The sequence below is a fragment of the Chionomys nivalis genome, chromosome 14, assembly GCF_950005125.1.
Source record: "Chionomys nivalis chromosome 14, mChiNiv1.1, whole genome shotgun sequence".
Lineage (NCBI taxonomy): Eukaryota > Metazoa > Chordata > Mammalia > Rodentia > Cricetidae > Chionomys > Chionomys nivalis.
The window spans coordinates 42,105,090-42,117,691 of record NC_080099.1 but is presented as its reverse complement, the minus strand read 5'-3'; the positions used below and the strand labels follow the sequence as shown (position 1 = coordinate 42,117,691).

The window sequence follows — 12,602 nt, the reverse complement described above, 5'->3', positions numbered from 1 at the left end:
AATGTAGCCCGTAAGAAACTATCGCTCATTTTATTTCTTTTAGATTGCTCATATGTATTGGTTCCCATGCATATTCTTTAACTACCTTAGGGTGCCAGACAGTCTTTCTGAGGAAATTACTGGATATGCTGTTGAAACTCTGTGTAAGTCTTCCAGGGGTCTGGCATGTTCTGATGAGGCTAAATCCTGTCCTTGTACCTTCTGTCCCTGCTCATCAATTTCAATACATTCCTCAATCTTTTCAATTTTTTTTACTACATTTTAAAGTCTAAATCTCCTGTCCAGTGTTCTGTTCTAATGTCCTTACTGGGGATTCCAACTTGTTCAGTAAATATAATGTCTCATCCTTGGACATATCATAACTTTTCAACAGATTCTGATAGTTATATTCAACAGCACAAATTCTTTCAGATAATTTTGTCAAATTGATGCTACCCCTTTCCATAGTATTGAACCATTTTTAATGAGATAATATTGAAAACTAAGCTAATTCTTAGAATCAAATAAAGGGAAGGAAAATGGCATAAGTCTTGCACAATACCTTACATAATAGAAGCAAAATGATTATTGAACTCCTGAATGTTATCAGTCATTTTTTTTTGTAGTTTTTCAGATCTTCCCTGTTGTAAGGCAATTACAATGAATTGGAGTAGGTTTAATAATTGGTATTGGCCAGCAGGTGTCGCAGTTGCAGCCACAGGGAAGAGAGATGTTAGCAGCAGTGAACAGCACATGTTGCTTACTTAGGTACTGAGTAATATGCTTTGTTCAACAAATCAAGAACAGTTATTAAGGTGATCAAAAGATTCTGAGAGTTAGGGCCCAGGATAAAGAGAAAACCCAAAGTTTTCCCATCAGTGCATCAGTGTGAGTTGCGGACTATGTGCACCGCAGATATTGCAGGCATCAGCGTGTAGGCTGACATATGGGTAGCAAGCTGGGGTGTTCTGAGCAGCAGCCTCCTGCATCTGAGGGCCCGCTAAAGTGTGGGCCTGTGAGTCAGTGCCTAATGTGCCACATGGCTGGTGGGCCAATCCCAAAAAGTGTGGACTTTTTTTGGGGGGGGGGGCGCAGATGATTGCAGAAGATACAAAATCATCCCACACTAGTTCAGAATTATGTATAATAAAGGGTTATTTATTTAGGGGAGACTTAAAGATCATGGTCCTAGATCACAGTCCTCTGCACGAATTGGGAAAAGGAACAGAGTCTAGCAGCCATAAGTGAGAGCCAGAAGCAAGAGAGTGAGCACAGGCTTTATAGCTGCTTATATAGTATAAGAGACAATGCCCAAGTGGGCTGGTATCTTAAAGGCTATTGGCTAAAGGAGTGGAAGGAGAATCATTAATATGAGACTAAAACAAAACAAACAAGAGGTGCAGTGATGATTCATTGTAAGAACCCGATTATCACATTCTACATTATGTTCTTATTATTTGGAGTTCAAACTAAAGAATATTTCCAGTTATTGTAAACATTATGACTTCAGCCAAAACCACAGACTTCTGTTTGCCTTTTTTTCTTCCTAATTAAATAAAATTGCAATGACTAGTTGTAAGAGAAATACTGTCAGAACACCTGCTTGGTGAGAATCTGTTTGGGGTTCATCGAAGAGAGTCACCCATAGTCTGGCACACGAGATTCATTATTTCTGAACTGAAATAGGAAGGACTGAATGAGGGAGACCTGAGACTTTCAAAATATCCCTAAGGAGTCTTTTAATAGCGACAGTCTGTTTGACTTTCCCTGGGGCACTTCTGGAAGGAGCACCTCCTAACAACATTGTCAAAGCTATGAAGCATTGTTTATCCGACAGGCAAGATGAGCAGTATGGGGATTTGTTTTTCTAAAAGTAGTATCGAGGGTCTTTATTGCATATGTCATACATGGCTGTGGGAGGGTGTACCTGCATATGGATAACTGTGTGCAGGAGGCCTGAAGCTGCTTGGTCATCATCGTCAAACTCTTACTTATTGAGGCAGGAGTTCTCAGTTGAACCTAAAGCTTGTTGATTGACTAATCTAGATACCTAAGTGGTTGAAGAGATCTCCTGGTCTCAACCTTTAGAGCTCTGGAATTACAGGTGGGCTTCCAACATACATGCTTGTGGGTGCTGGGTACCTGAATTTCATCATTTCTGTTGTTAGAGGCTTTGCCTTCTGAGCCACTTCCTTAGCCCCAAAGCCCATAACTACGAATTATCAGTATCTAGCTTATCATTCCACTGCATAGCCAAATTACTTACTCATATACCCTGAGTTTTTAAATATTAGTTACCTACATATCTTTCCAAGCACAAATCTTTGAACATATTGAATGAATTATTTTGACTCTAAAATGTCTCTGTCACCACTACAACAGTGGAGCCTCAACTTCATAGAACTGTAAGAAAACTCTATTGTAAATATATAGGTATTTTCCTATTTTAATGTATAGAATTGTATCCCCATCATCTAAGTGTCCCATTGGTTATTAAGATAACAAACTATGTGTAATAATTCTTTTCAAGTAAGGGTGTCTGTTAAAGGGGCTGGGTTGTTGTTCCTGGTTTTGACTTTCATCTTTTCACAAAATCCCTTGAGATTTTGTTGCTTGTTATTCATCCTAGCTTGAATGTCAGTAATGATTCAGGGACACATCTGAACTCATGATGGTCATGTGTCTGCCACGTGAGTACAAGTTCAAGTGGAGATGATGAACTCCCAATGTGTGCTGTTTTCTCAACACAATTTAACAATGCTAATGTTAAAATGACTGATAAAAGAGATTATAAGAAACATTAAATACCTCATATGTGTAACAAAGAAGTATTTTTATTTTTCTGATATAGATGTAATAAAGTAGGATAATCAGCAACCAGTTGTGTATCTCATACCATAGCTTTATGATCTACAGGGATCAAGGTTAGGTTTCTATCCTTGCACACAACAGTCCTTTCCCACTGAGCCATCTCATGGGTGATCAAATTTGATTTGAAGAAATATTACATCAGTAATTTGCTGTCTTCTTTTCAGATTGTAAATGTAAATTCATTCAAGGATAGAGGAACACAGGACAATTTGAATAATAAATTCTCTTTGCATATGAAATAAAAACAGACTAAGAAATCCCTGGGAAGAAAACCAGTAGGTAGCATTCCTGAATGGCTTCTGCTATGGTTCCTGGTTATGTCCTTCCTTGAGTTCCTACCCTGACTTCTTCTCCTGATGGACTATGATCTGTAAGGTGAATTAAAGTCCTTATTCCTCACATTGCTTTCGTCACTGAGTTTATCACAGCAGTAGAAAACAAAATATAGGACTGTGTCCCTCTTTTTCTATGTTATAGTCCTCTCTGAGAACTATCTATGTGCCACAGAGGAAATTACTAATTATATTCTTTGGTGAACAGTCAGTGTGTTAGGGGAACAGGCATAAACACTGACCACAGATACAGCCTCATTGAAATGTTCTTCTAAACAAGTGATGTGTCCAAACATTTCATAGGCCTTGCAAAATTTTGATGCCATTTCTATGTGCAGTTAATTCCAAGGTTATTAAAAAAAACAGTGGCTGCCTTCAAAACTATGTTATTTGCAGATTTTGAAGATAGCCCTCCCCAATGTTCACCAAACCTGTCAGTCTATATTATGCCCATATAAGTGGGTTGAAATGGGTATTCATTTGCATTCATTCATTGAAGAGTACCTTGGCAGAGAAAGACTTATCTTCTCAAGGGGTAAAGTGCTTTGTCCTCAGTGATTGTCCAATAAATATTTGATGTTGGTTGAGTAGATAATGTTGACGGTGTCCTAAGTTCACTTCCTTGGAATCATGGCTGTTAAACTCTTTGCCAATCAAACAGATAAAAATAGGTGACCCATCAAAAGTTGATGGAAACCTTATAGTCATCAAGAAGCCACTTGTTTTGAACTAGCAGGTATTTTCCTACTAAGACCTTAGTCTGTGCTCTGGATGGTTTGTCTGCAGGAATTTAATGGCTCAGTTATCTTCTATTTTGTCATAAAGTTTAATACTATGTTGTCAAGGTAATGGACCAGAAAATAGGACAAAAGTTTACATATCAGCCCTAAAAATTTTACATTTCATTTTTTTTTTTAGTCAGCATGAAATGATAGGCCCATTTAGGGATGTTTGCTTCAAAATTGAAGGTACTATGCATAAACAGTGCAAATATGAGCTATGATATCCAGAGACCTTTGGGAAGGTTATGCCGACTCTATTCATGTGTGAGTAGATTAGAGAAAATCCTGAAGGCTATGTCTGTTTGCACTGTCCATATTCTGTGGTTTCATGTGCAGCCTTACCATGGCCTGGTTTTAGAGAATCAGTAATGCACTGTGATGTTGATGGGCAGGAAGTTGGACTTGAATGAAGAAGAATTCATCTGGAAGGAGTCTCTGAGCAGAGAGAGAGAAAGAAGGAAGTATTTGGGGGTTACACTGTTGAAATCCATAAAGCTTTGGTGAACAGAGAAAGAGCACCAAACTTCTGAAGGAGCGGGGCAAGAGACAGTAAGGCAAGGAACCTACTATCTGTGAGAGTGAGTAATAAAATTGTTTATTGTTCCTGCCCAAAGAGAACAGAATTAAAAGGTTAAGGAAAGCATAAAGGAAATTAGTAAGTCTACAATTCCTGCAGCTTATTGCAAAGACGTGGTTGTCTGTTTCTTTTCTTTCTGTCTTTTTTTAGGGGGGGGGCATGGGGAACTTGGTTTTTACCATGAGAATTTTGTATTGCTTGTCTTCTCCTTGAGTCTGCATTTATCTTGCTGAAAGAGATCATTATCCTATGAAAAAGGTATTCCATTGCTATTATCTTTTAGGTAATTATTAATATCATTTTTATAAATGGATATAATTAACTCATAGACTGGCAGCTTTCTTTAGAATTTTCTCTTTTCTGCCTCCTGAGTATATCCTGATATCTGACTTCAATGTGTAAATATCTGTCTAATAATTGATTAAGTGACCCCCATTCGGGTCCCAGTTAACTTAGTAATGGAGGCTGTCAGGCTGAACACTAACATACTGATACAGGGTCAACATTAACAAACAAAGGAAAGATATGTAGAGAATAAACCGTGCAGGCAAATCCCCTGAAGGTCCCGTTTACACAAAGCTGGGATGTTAGGGGAGCAATGTTAAAGGAAAATCATTACTAGATTAATAACTTCTACATGTGATTAAAAATTCTATGTACTGAGAGTAGGGGCTTTTCTTAGAAGATTAATTTGAAAAAATAATGTGCCTGAGGCGTCCCTCAAGTGTCCTCGAATCTGTCTGTTCGCTCTCTATTTCTATAAAGGGTAGAATTTGACCCAACACATTACCTTGCCCTCAGTACCGCTGCACAGCAATTCTTTCATCTACAGATTTCAAAGTGTTTTTAAATATGTAAATTAGCAAGCCTCCTCACTTCTCTCTATAGAAATGGTTCATTTAAGTAGCACAGAAACTTACCTAAATGGCTTTTTCAAGGTCACTGGAGAAGTCTTCTGTGTAATCTGGATATGGATATTCAAAGTGTAAAAATACCTTGCAGACTCAGTGCAGATCTAGGTTCTTTGAAACCCTTGGCAAGTCACACTGAGGGAACAATTAGTTTTCTTCTTTAATCTTTACCAAGAGCCTCCTAACAGCTGGGCTTCTCCCAAGCCCAGAAAGCAGTCCCTGAGTCAGAAACTTCTGTCTGGTTTGCCTCTAAAACTGTCTCTCTCTGTCTCCCCATTTCTCTGTATCTCTCTTTGTCTCTCTCTCTCTCTCTCTCTCTCTCTCTCTCTCTCTCTCTCATCTATCTATCTATCTATCTATCTATCTATCTATCTATCTATCTATCTATCTATATCTCTCTTTCTATCTTTCTGTATCTCTCTCTCTCTCTCTCTCTCTCTGTGTGTGTGTGTGTGAGAGAGAGAGAGACAGAGAGAGAGAGAGACAGGGAGAGACAGAGAGAGACAGAGAGAGACACAGAGAGAGAGAGAGTTTTTCAAGACAAGGCTTTACTATGTAGACCTAGACTGGCCTACAACTAATTATTCTTCTGCATCCATCCCCCAATTTCATCCCTAAGTTTTGGATGTAGAAGCAAGGCCTTGACTGAGAGGCCAGAAAGAGAACTTATACAACTCTGGGCCAGAATGTGTCTCCAAACAGATGACCCCTCTCGGTTCTCAGCACAACAAATGAGAAATGACAGCAATCAAATTGACTAAAACTGTCACCCTTCATAGTGAGACTTAGCTGGGGTGGAACAAAGGCCACTTCAGATTGTTGTCATTTGCTTGGTAGCAATTGTATGACAAGAAATACATGCATAGTGGTTCATCCTAACCTAATGACAACTGCTTCAAAATAAAGACTACCACCCCCCATCACCTTACACAGGCTATTTCTCTGTTACTGCCTTGCTTGTATTTATTGCAGTGTAATAAATGAGTTTGTTTTTGCTTGTTCTGCTTGAAGGGAGTATCCTTTCGATAACTTAACAAGCCCTCCACTCCACTAGGTTTATACATATGTGTCCGCAGACCTGAATAATAATAATTGCTTATTTAAGACTTAATTCATTTGTTTTCTCCTACTTCCCCAGTGAAATTGACAAACTTTTGCTGCATACGTATTTTTGTTAGCAATCATTGTAATAGACCTAGGATATGCTGCAAGCTCCATTCTCTCACCGTCCCTTTCACAAGGAAGACAGACAATACACAGAGACACATCTTGTGGTCACTAAGGAGGTGACAAACCTTGCAGAGTGGGTACAGAATGGATGCATCATGGGATGTCTGTCTTCCAAGCAGATGATATTTTTGCTAGGCCCTGCTATATGGTAATAAATCAGACTTTCAAAAACACAGAGGGGAGAGTGCTCTTGTAGATGGAACCATGAAACTAAAGACCAAAGATCAAGTGGGAAAGGAGCTTGACACATTAGAACCCAGTCACATCTTGGTGAGCCGGTGTGAGTTAGGAGGAAATCTCCACAGAGAAAAGGAAGACTGTGTGTGCATCTGGAAAGACTGTGGCTTTATTGCTAAAATGATGACCAACCTACTATGGGCTTGAAGTACTACAGTAATATGCTCTGATTACACATTTTAGCAGTTACTCTCTTTTAAGCAGCACATAAAAACATAAAAATTATACACACAAAAGTGGTCAGACTTCTGCTTTAAAACTTAGAAATTCTAGGAAGACCTCCTGTCTTGCAGGTGGTTCTGCCATCCTCTCTGTATTTGCTATTTCAGCATGTGGAGCAGGTTTGCTTGCATCTTGTAGTCACTGAAGATCCTGGAGTAGAAAATAGTTTTTGTTCTCATTTTAATTTTTTAAATGAATTTTTCTTGTATGTGTGTATATGTGTGTTTATGTGTGTGTGTAGAGTTATCTTCAGAGGCCAGAGGAGGGCATTAGATCCTCTGGAGCTGCAGTTACAGGCAGCTCCAGGTGCTGTGCTGCACGGGTCCTTTGTACTTTGGAAGTTAGTCTCTTAACCACTGACCTTCTATTCTGTCCCTCATTTTGGTCTTTACCACACTATGTTCTTTAACATTTATAATCTCAGAGTGAAATGCTGTTTGATGGAAAAGACCCACCTGGCACCATCAGTCTCTCCATCAGTGGTGGGTGAACTCTTGCCTTCCAGGATCAGGAACCCTACATGTTCCTGTGACCCAGTCTTCCTTCCCTGTGATCCTAATCATGTGCTGTGCAGATGCCTCATGCTATGAATCTTACCACTTTTTAAAATTAATTTTATCGAGCTCTACATTTTTCTCTGCTCCCCTCCCTGTCTCTCCACTCCCTTTCATGTGGCGGCGTAAATGAATGCAGAAAGATTATAAAAATATATACAGCTTTAATAAGGAAATAGACTTACAGGACCACAGGTTCCCGTGGAGAACAGGAGAATCAGAGCAAAAAAAAAAAGGGCTGCTGGGATCATGCCCAGCAGATTTATCCGTAAACATTAGCCCAAGGTGAACACGCCCCCAATGGGTGGGGCTATATGCCTACACTTTCAACCCTCTCCCATGGTCCCCAAGCTCCCAATTTACTCAGGAGATCTTGTCTTTTACTACTTCCCATGTATATTAGGTCTCTATCTGTCTTTCTTAGGGTCCTCATTGTTGTCTAAGTTCTCTGGGATTGTGATTTGTAGGCTGGTTTTCTTTGTTTTATGTTTAAAAACCACTTATGAGTGAGTATATATGATAATTGTCTTTCTGGGTCAGGGTTACCTCACTCAATATGATGTTTTCTAGCTCCACCCATTTGCCTGCAAATTTCAAGATGTCATTATTTTTCTCTGCTGTGTAGTACTCCACTGTGTAAATGTACCACTTTTTTTTTTTTTTAAGTCAGTATGATGTTCTCTTCCCTAAAATGTTCTACTGCTGAGGTCGAAGGGCTGGAACTATACTCCTCCTCTCCTATTTCTAATCACTGTGAAGGAGCTTGTGCTTTGGGTACTGAGAACTGGGTGGCTGGAGGGGACTGGGACTATGTCAGGACACATCTGAGTGTGGGGAAAAGGGCATCATTAATAATGAGGAAATATATAAAGTTGTTTTAATGACACTGAGCTAGGAAGTATGGCTGCCTTAGTAATCACTGTAAATAAATTACCAGCACAGTTGTGAGGGTTATGGTCCTGGAGCTCTTTATATGCAAAGGATAATACGGTGACTGAGTTGGTTTAGGGCAATGGGTCCCAAAGCATGGCTACACCATCCATAGTTGATACGTGCAAGTGACCGGCCATCAGGATCAAACAAGACGAGTGACACTTCCATAATTCCCCTCTTTGGTCCTTCATTAATCTTGCTAATTATTATAAAGAGAAATCCTCAGTCAGATGCCTGATTAGCATCACCCCCTCTAACCTCTGCTAATAACCTTCCTTCATTAATGAACCAACTTCAGAATTGAAATCTTTAAGGAAGGAATGGTGCCTTATGGCTGGAGTTTGATATTACCGTGTTAATTAGATTCATTTGGACTCTTTTCTTCTTCTCAAAATTTATGCTACTTCCCAGGTATGATTAGGATATAAAGTTTAATTTTAATGCATGTTTTGAAATAGAAGGTGTAAGATTTTAATTACTCCTGTTAAGCGTTATGGGACTTAAGGAAAAGAGAAATCCCACGTGAAGTTGACATATGCAAAGGTTAATCTTAGTTTTCAACTTGACTGGATTTGTGGATCTGGATTCAACTAATACCTGGGTTAGGGGGAGTGCCTGTGATTGTCTTTTCCAGGAAGAATGTTCTGAGAGTGAATTCTCCTAGAGTGGGTAGCACTGTTTCATGTTGGCCCAGGTATAAGTCTGAGTAAAAGCTGTGCCTCTTGCTTATGGTTGGTAAATACATCTACCCAAATCCATTAGTGTTCCATCCTTTCCTGGCATCAGCAGCCAGCATCTGTAGCTTCCCATTGTGAACTGAAGACCCATAGTTCTCTGGGAAAACTGGTCACTGGCCCTAGATGGGTTGTGCAAGGCATCTAGCCTTGTGACCTGAGCAGCTCCTCTTAGACTCTTGAAGTGCAGGTGGCTGTCGTTGGGTTACCAGCCCCATAGCATATAAAATAATCTAATAAATCCTCTTCTATAATATGTATCTATTCTATCAATTCTGTTCTTTTAAAGGACCCCGATGAACAGAGTTTGCAAATGGCTATAGTTTGGGGAGTGATTCAGAGTAATGATTCCCTTCCTTCTTACTTTGTACGGACCACTATACCAAAATTTCATCCTCTAGGTGGCTTAAACAGCAGGGATTGGGGAGGTCCAAGACAAATGTCACAGCATGGTTGTGTTTCCTATAAGGACTGTCAGGAGCCTCTCAGCGTCAGTACAGAACACACCTAGACATCAAACTTTCAGCACAAAGATACATTACCGGGGAAAGGGGAATCAGGTGTGAGGGAGTAGATTGGGTAAAGACAGGGAGCAGGTGTTTCTGCAGGGGTTTTTAAGGATAAAAAGGCAGGGTCTATGCTAGGGTGAGTTGGTAAGTTCAGATTGGACATGTTAGCCTGTGTAGCTAAATAATGAATTTGACTGCTGGACTTTGGGGTTTTGGTAGTGAGCCCTTGGAGTTTTAGTCAGGTGTAAAAAGATGGTCCAAAAAAAGGGAATGGGCCTTAGGGGCTAGCTTTAGGAAATACAATCTAACAGTTTAGCCAAGGAGAGGGAAGGGGTGGGCAAGACCTGTCAACACCATGGTTGCAATGCTTGGGTCTGTTAGAGAGCCCTCCTTGCATGTACACAACCAACTTCCTGCCGTATCCTCGCATAATAGGGAGAGATATTTCAAGTCTCCTTCTGTTCTTGTAAAGAGATTGATCTCATCTTGATGTCTTTACTATCACAACCATTCATGACTTATTTGTCTCCTAAGAGCTCTGCTTCCCAATACCAGCACATCACAGATGTTTGTATTTACACACTCTATTCCCATAATATTAGTAGGTGTTCAGTCTGATTCCAGATCTTAGCCATTGTAAATAATGCTGCAGTAAACAAGGTTGTGCACCTATGTTCATTGTAAGCTTAGTTTCCTAAAGCTATACAGCCAAGAATGGTGTAACTGGGCTGTATGAGATTTCAGTGTTGGTGTATCTGAGGAGCCTATGTCCTGATTTCCATAGTGGCTGTTCTAGTTTGTATTCCTACCAGCAACATATAAAGGTTCCACTCCCTCCACAGTTTTGTTAACATTTATGTCATCTGTTTTCTAGATAACAGTATCTGACTGGGGTGAGATAGAACCTCAATGTGGTTTAGTTTGCAGTTTCTTAGTGGCTAAAGATTAAACCTTTGTTGTTGTTGCTGTTTTAACAACTTTATCAGAGCCATATATTTTCCTTCTCAAAGCAGCCTTACCTTGCTACTGCAGAAAAAAAAATAAAAGCATAACACATTGAATTGTGTTCTAATTTTAATCCAGAAGAAACTTGTTTGGTGCACACTGAGCCAAACAGGTGTGGGCATATAAGTGCATTCTTATAAGACTGGTACAGGTGTCCCGAATGTCTATTTACATTTTGAAAACATAAGGACATTAGCATGGTGTAATATTGTTACCTTAATCATCAGCTGCTGGGAGGCTCACAAATAACAATAGCAAACAGCAACAATAACAACTAGTACATACCAAAATAATAACCCGCTCTTCTCTCGGTGTCTTCTCTTGTCTGCAAGGGTTTCCCTATTCAGAAGGCTGCCCACACTGTTATTTGATGTTAATATTCTGTAGTGATTCAGGCGGAGATAGTATGACCTTATAGCACTTTGTTAAGAAATACAGTTAAGCTAAGTGAACAACCTGTGACCAGGAGACAGACTCCTGGCCGTGCACTCTATTCCCACTCAGTCTAAATGCTAATAACTTTAAAGACTAGTACCCAGAAGAGCTATGGAACTGTGATCTTGGCTGCACCCTCTGTACCCAAGACAATGCTGGGTTCTTAGAATACCCAATAGGCACAGCTTACTTATTAAATAACAAGACACATTTGTACCGCGTTCTGTACACCGATATTAATACTCGCTGTCATGTACCAAGTTCACACAGGGACAGGCATAGAATTCAAAACTAGATACGTCTGACACTTAGGCTTTAGTATCTTTCCTCTACAGAACAAGAAAGAATTGTATGGCTTCAGAAAGTGTTTTATATATGAAAAGAGAAAACTCTAATAGTTCAGAGTTAGAATAAGGTTCTTTTGTGTAGTCAGAGGATAGAAACATCAGAGAAAGAGAGAGAAAAGATAAAAGAATTCCACTGTGCATCTGGAATTGTCTCAAAGATTTTTCTTTCAATGGTCTGCTTCTAAGAGGTTGAGAAGAGACTTCAAAAAGTGATAAACATAGACTTTGTTTAAAAAATAAGTATGTACAGACACATATATACATGTGTGCATATACATGTATACATATATATATATATATATATATAGAGAGAGAGAGAGAGAGAGAGAGAGGGAGGGAGGAAGGGAGAGAGAGAGAGAGAGAGAGAGAGAGAGAGAGAGAGAGAGAGAGAGATCAGTCCCCCACCCCACTTCATCTTCTCTAATTGAATAGCTTCTCTTTACTGGTGTGGGGCACTGAAGAACTCAGAGAGACCCCAATGACTGGATTTCTCCGTCATGCCTATCTCTCTTTGGCAGGAGGGATGTTGTCTGGGGTGACTGGACAGTCATAACCCGAGAGAATCATAACCAGAATATCTCCAGAAGGGAGCAGAGAGTAGCACCAAACAGCCTTCCAGGAGATGCCAGCATCAAAGACATCTGTTCACTAGAGTTGCAGATTCCTGTAGCTTTAGAAATAATTCACTTTGGTAATGCTTCAAGTGCAGCAGAATCACCTCAAATGCTGGAGAAGTCACATGTTCAAAATCTAAATAAAAGCATATCAGGAATTTGCTGTCCCTCTATTCCCAAATTTAATATTGTTGTTTCATTTCATGGAGAAACGTGTGAGTTTGCTATGCTTTCCTATGACATGTGTGAGGTCCAGCTTCTGTGTCCTGCCATCAGTACACGGATCAATAAGTTTTCTAATTGTTGTTTTTCTTTAACATCTGTGAATTG

The 12,602-nt window shown here is 39.7% G+C and overlaps 1 protein-coding gene across 2 annotated transcripts in view; it reads left to right on the top strand.

Annotated features, from left to right (window-relative positions):
• The window catches only part of Kctd16 (potassium channel tetramerization domain containing 16), a 285,581-nt gene that overhangs the window by 51,150 nt on the left and 221,829 nt on the right, over positions 1–12,602 (top strand). The window lies entirely within an intron of this gene.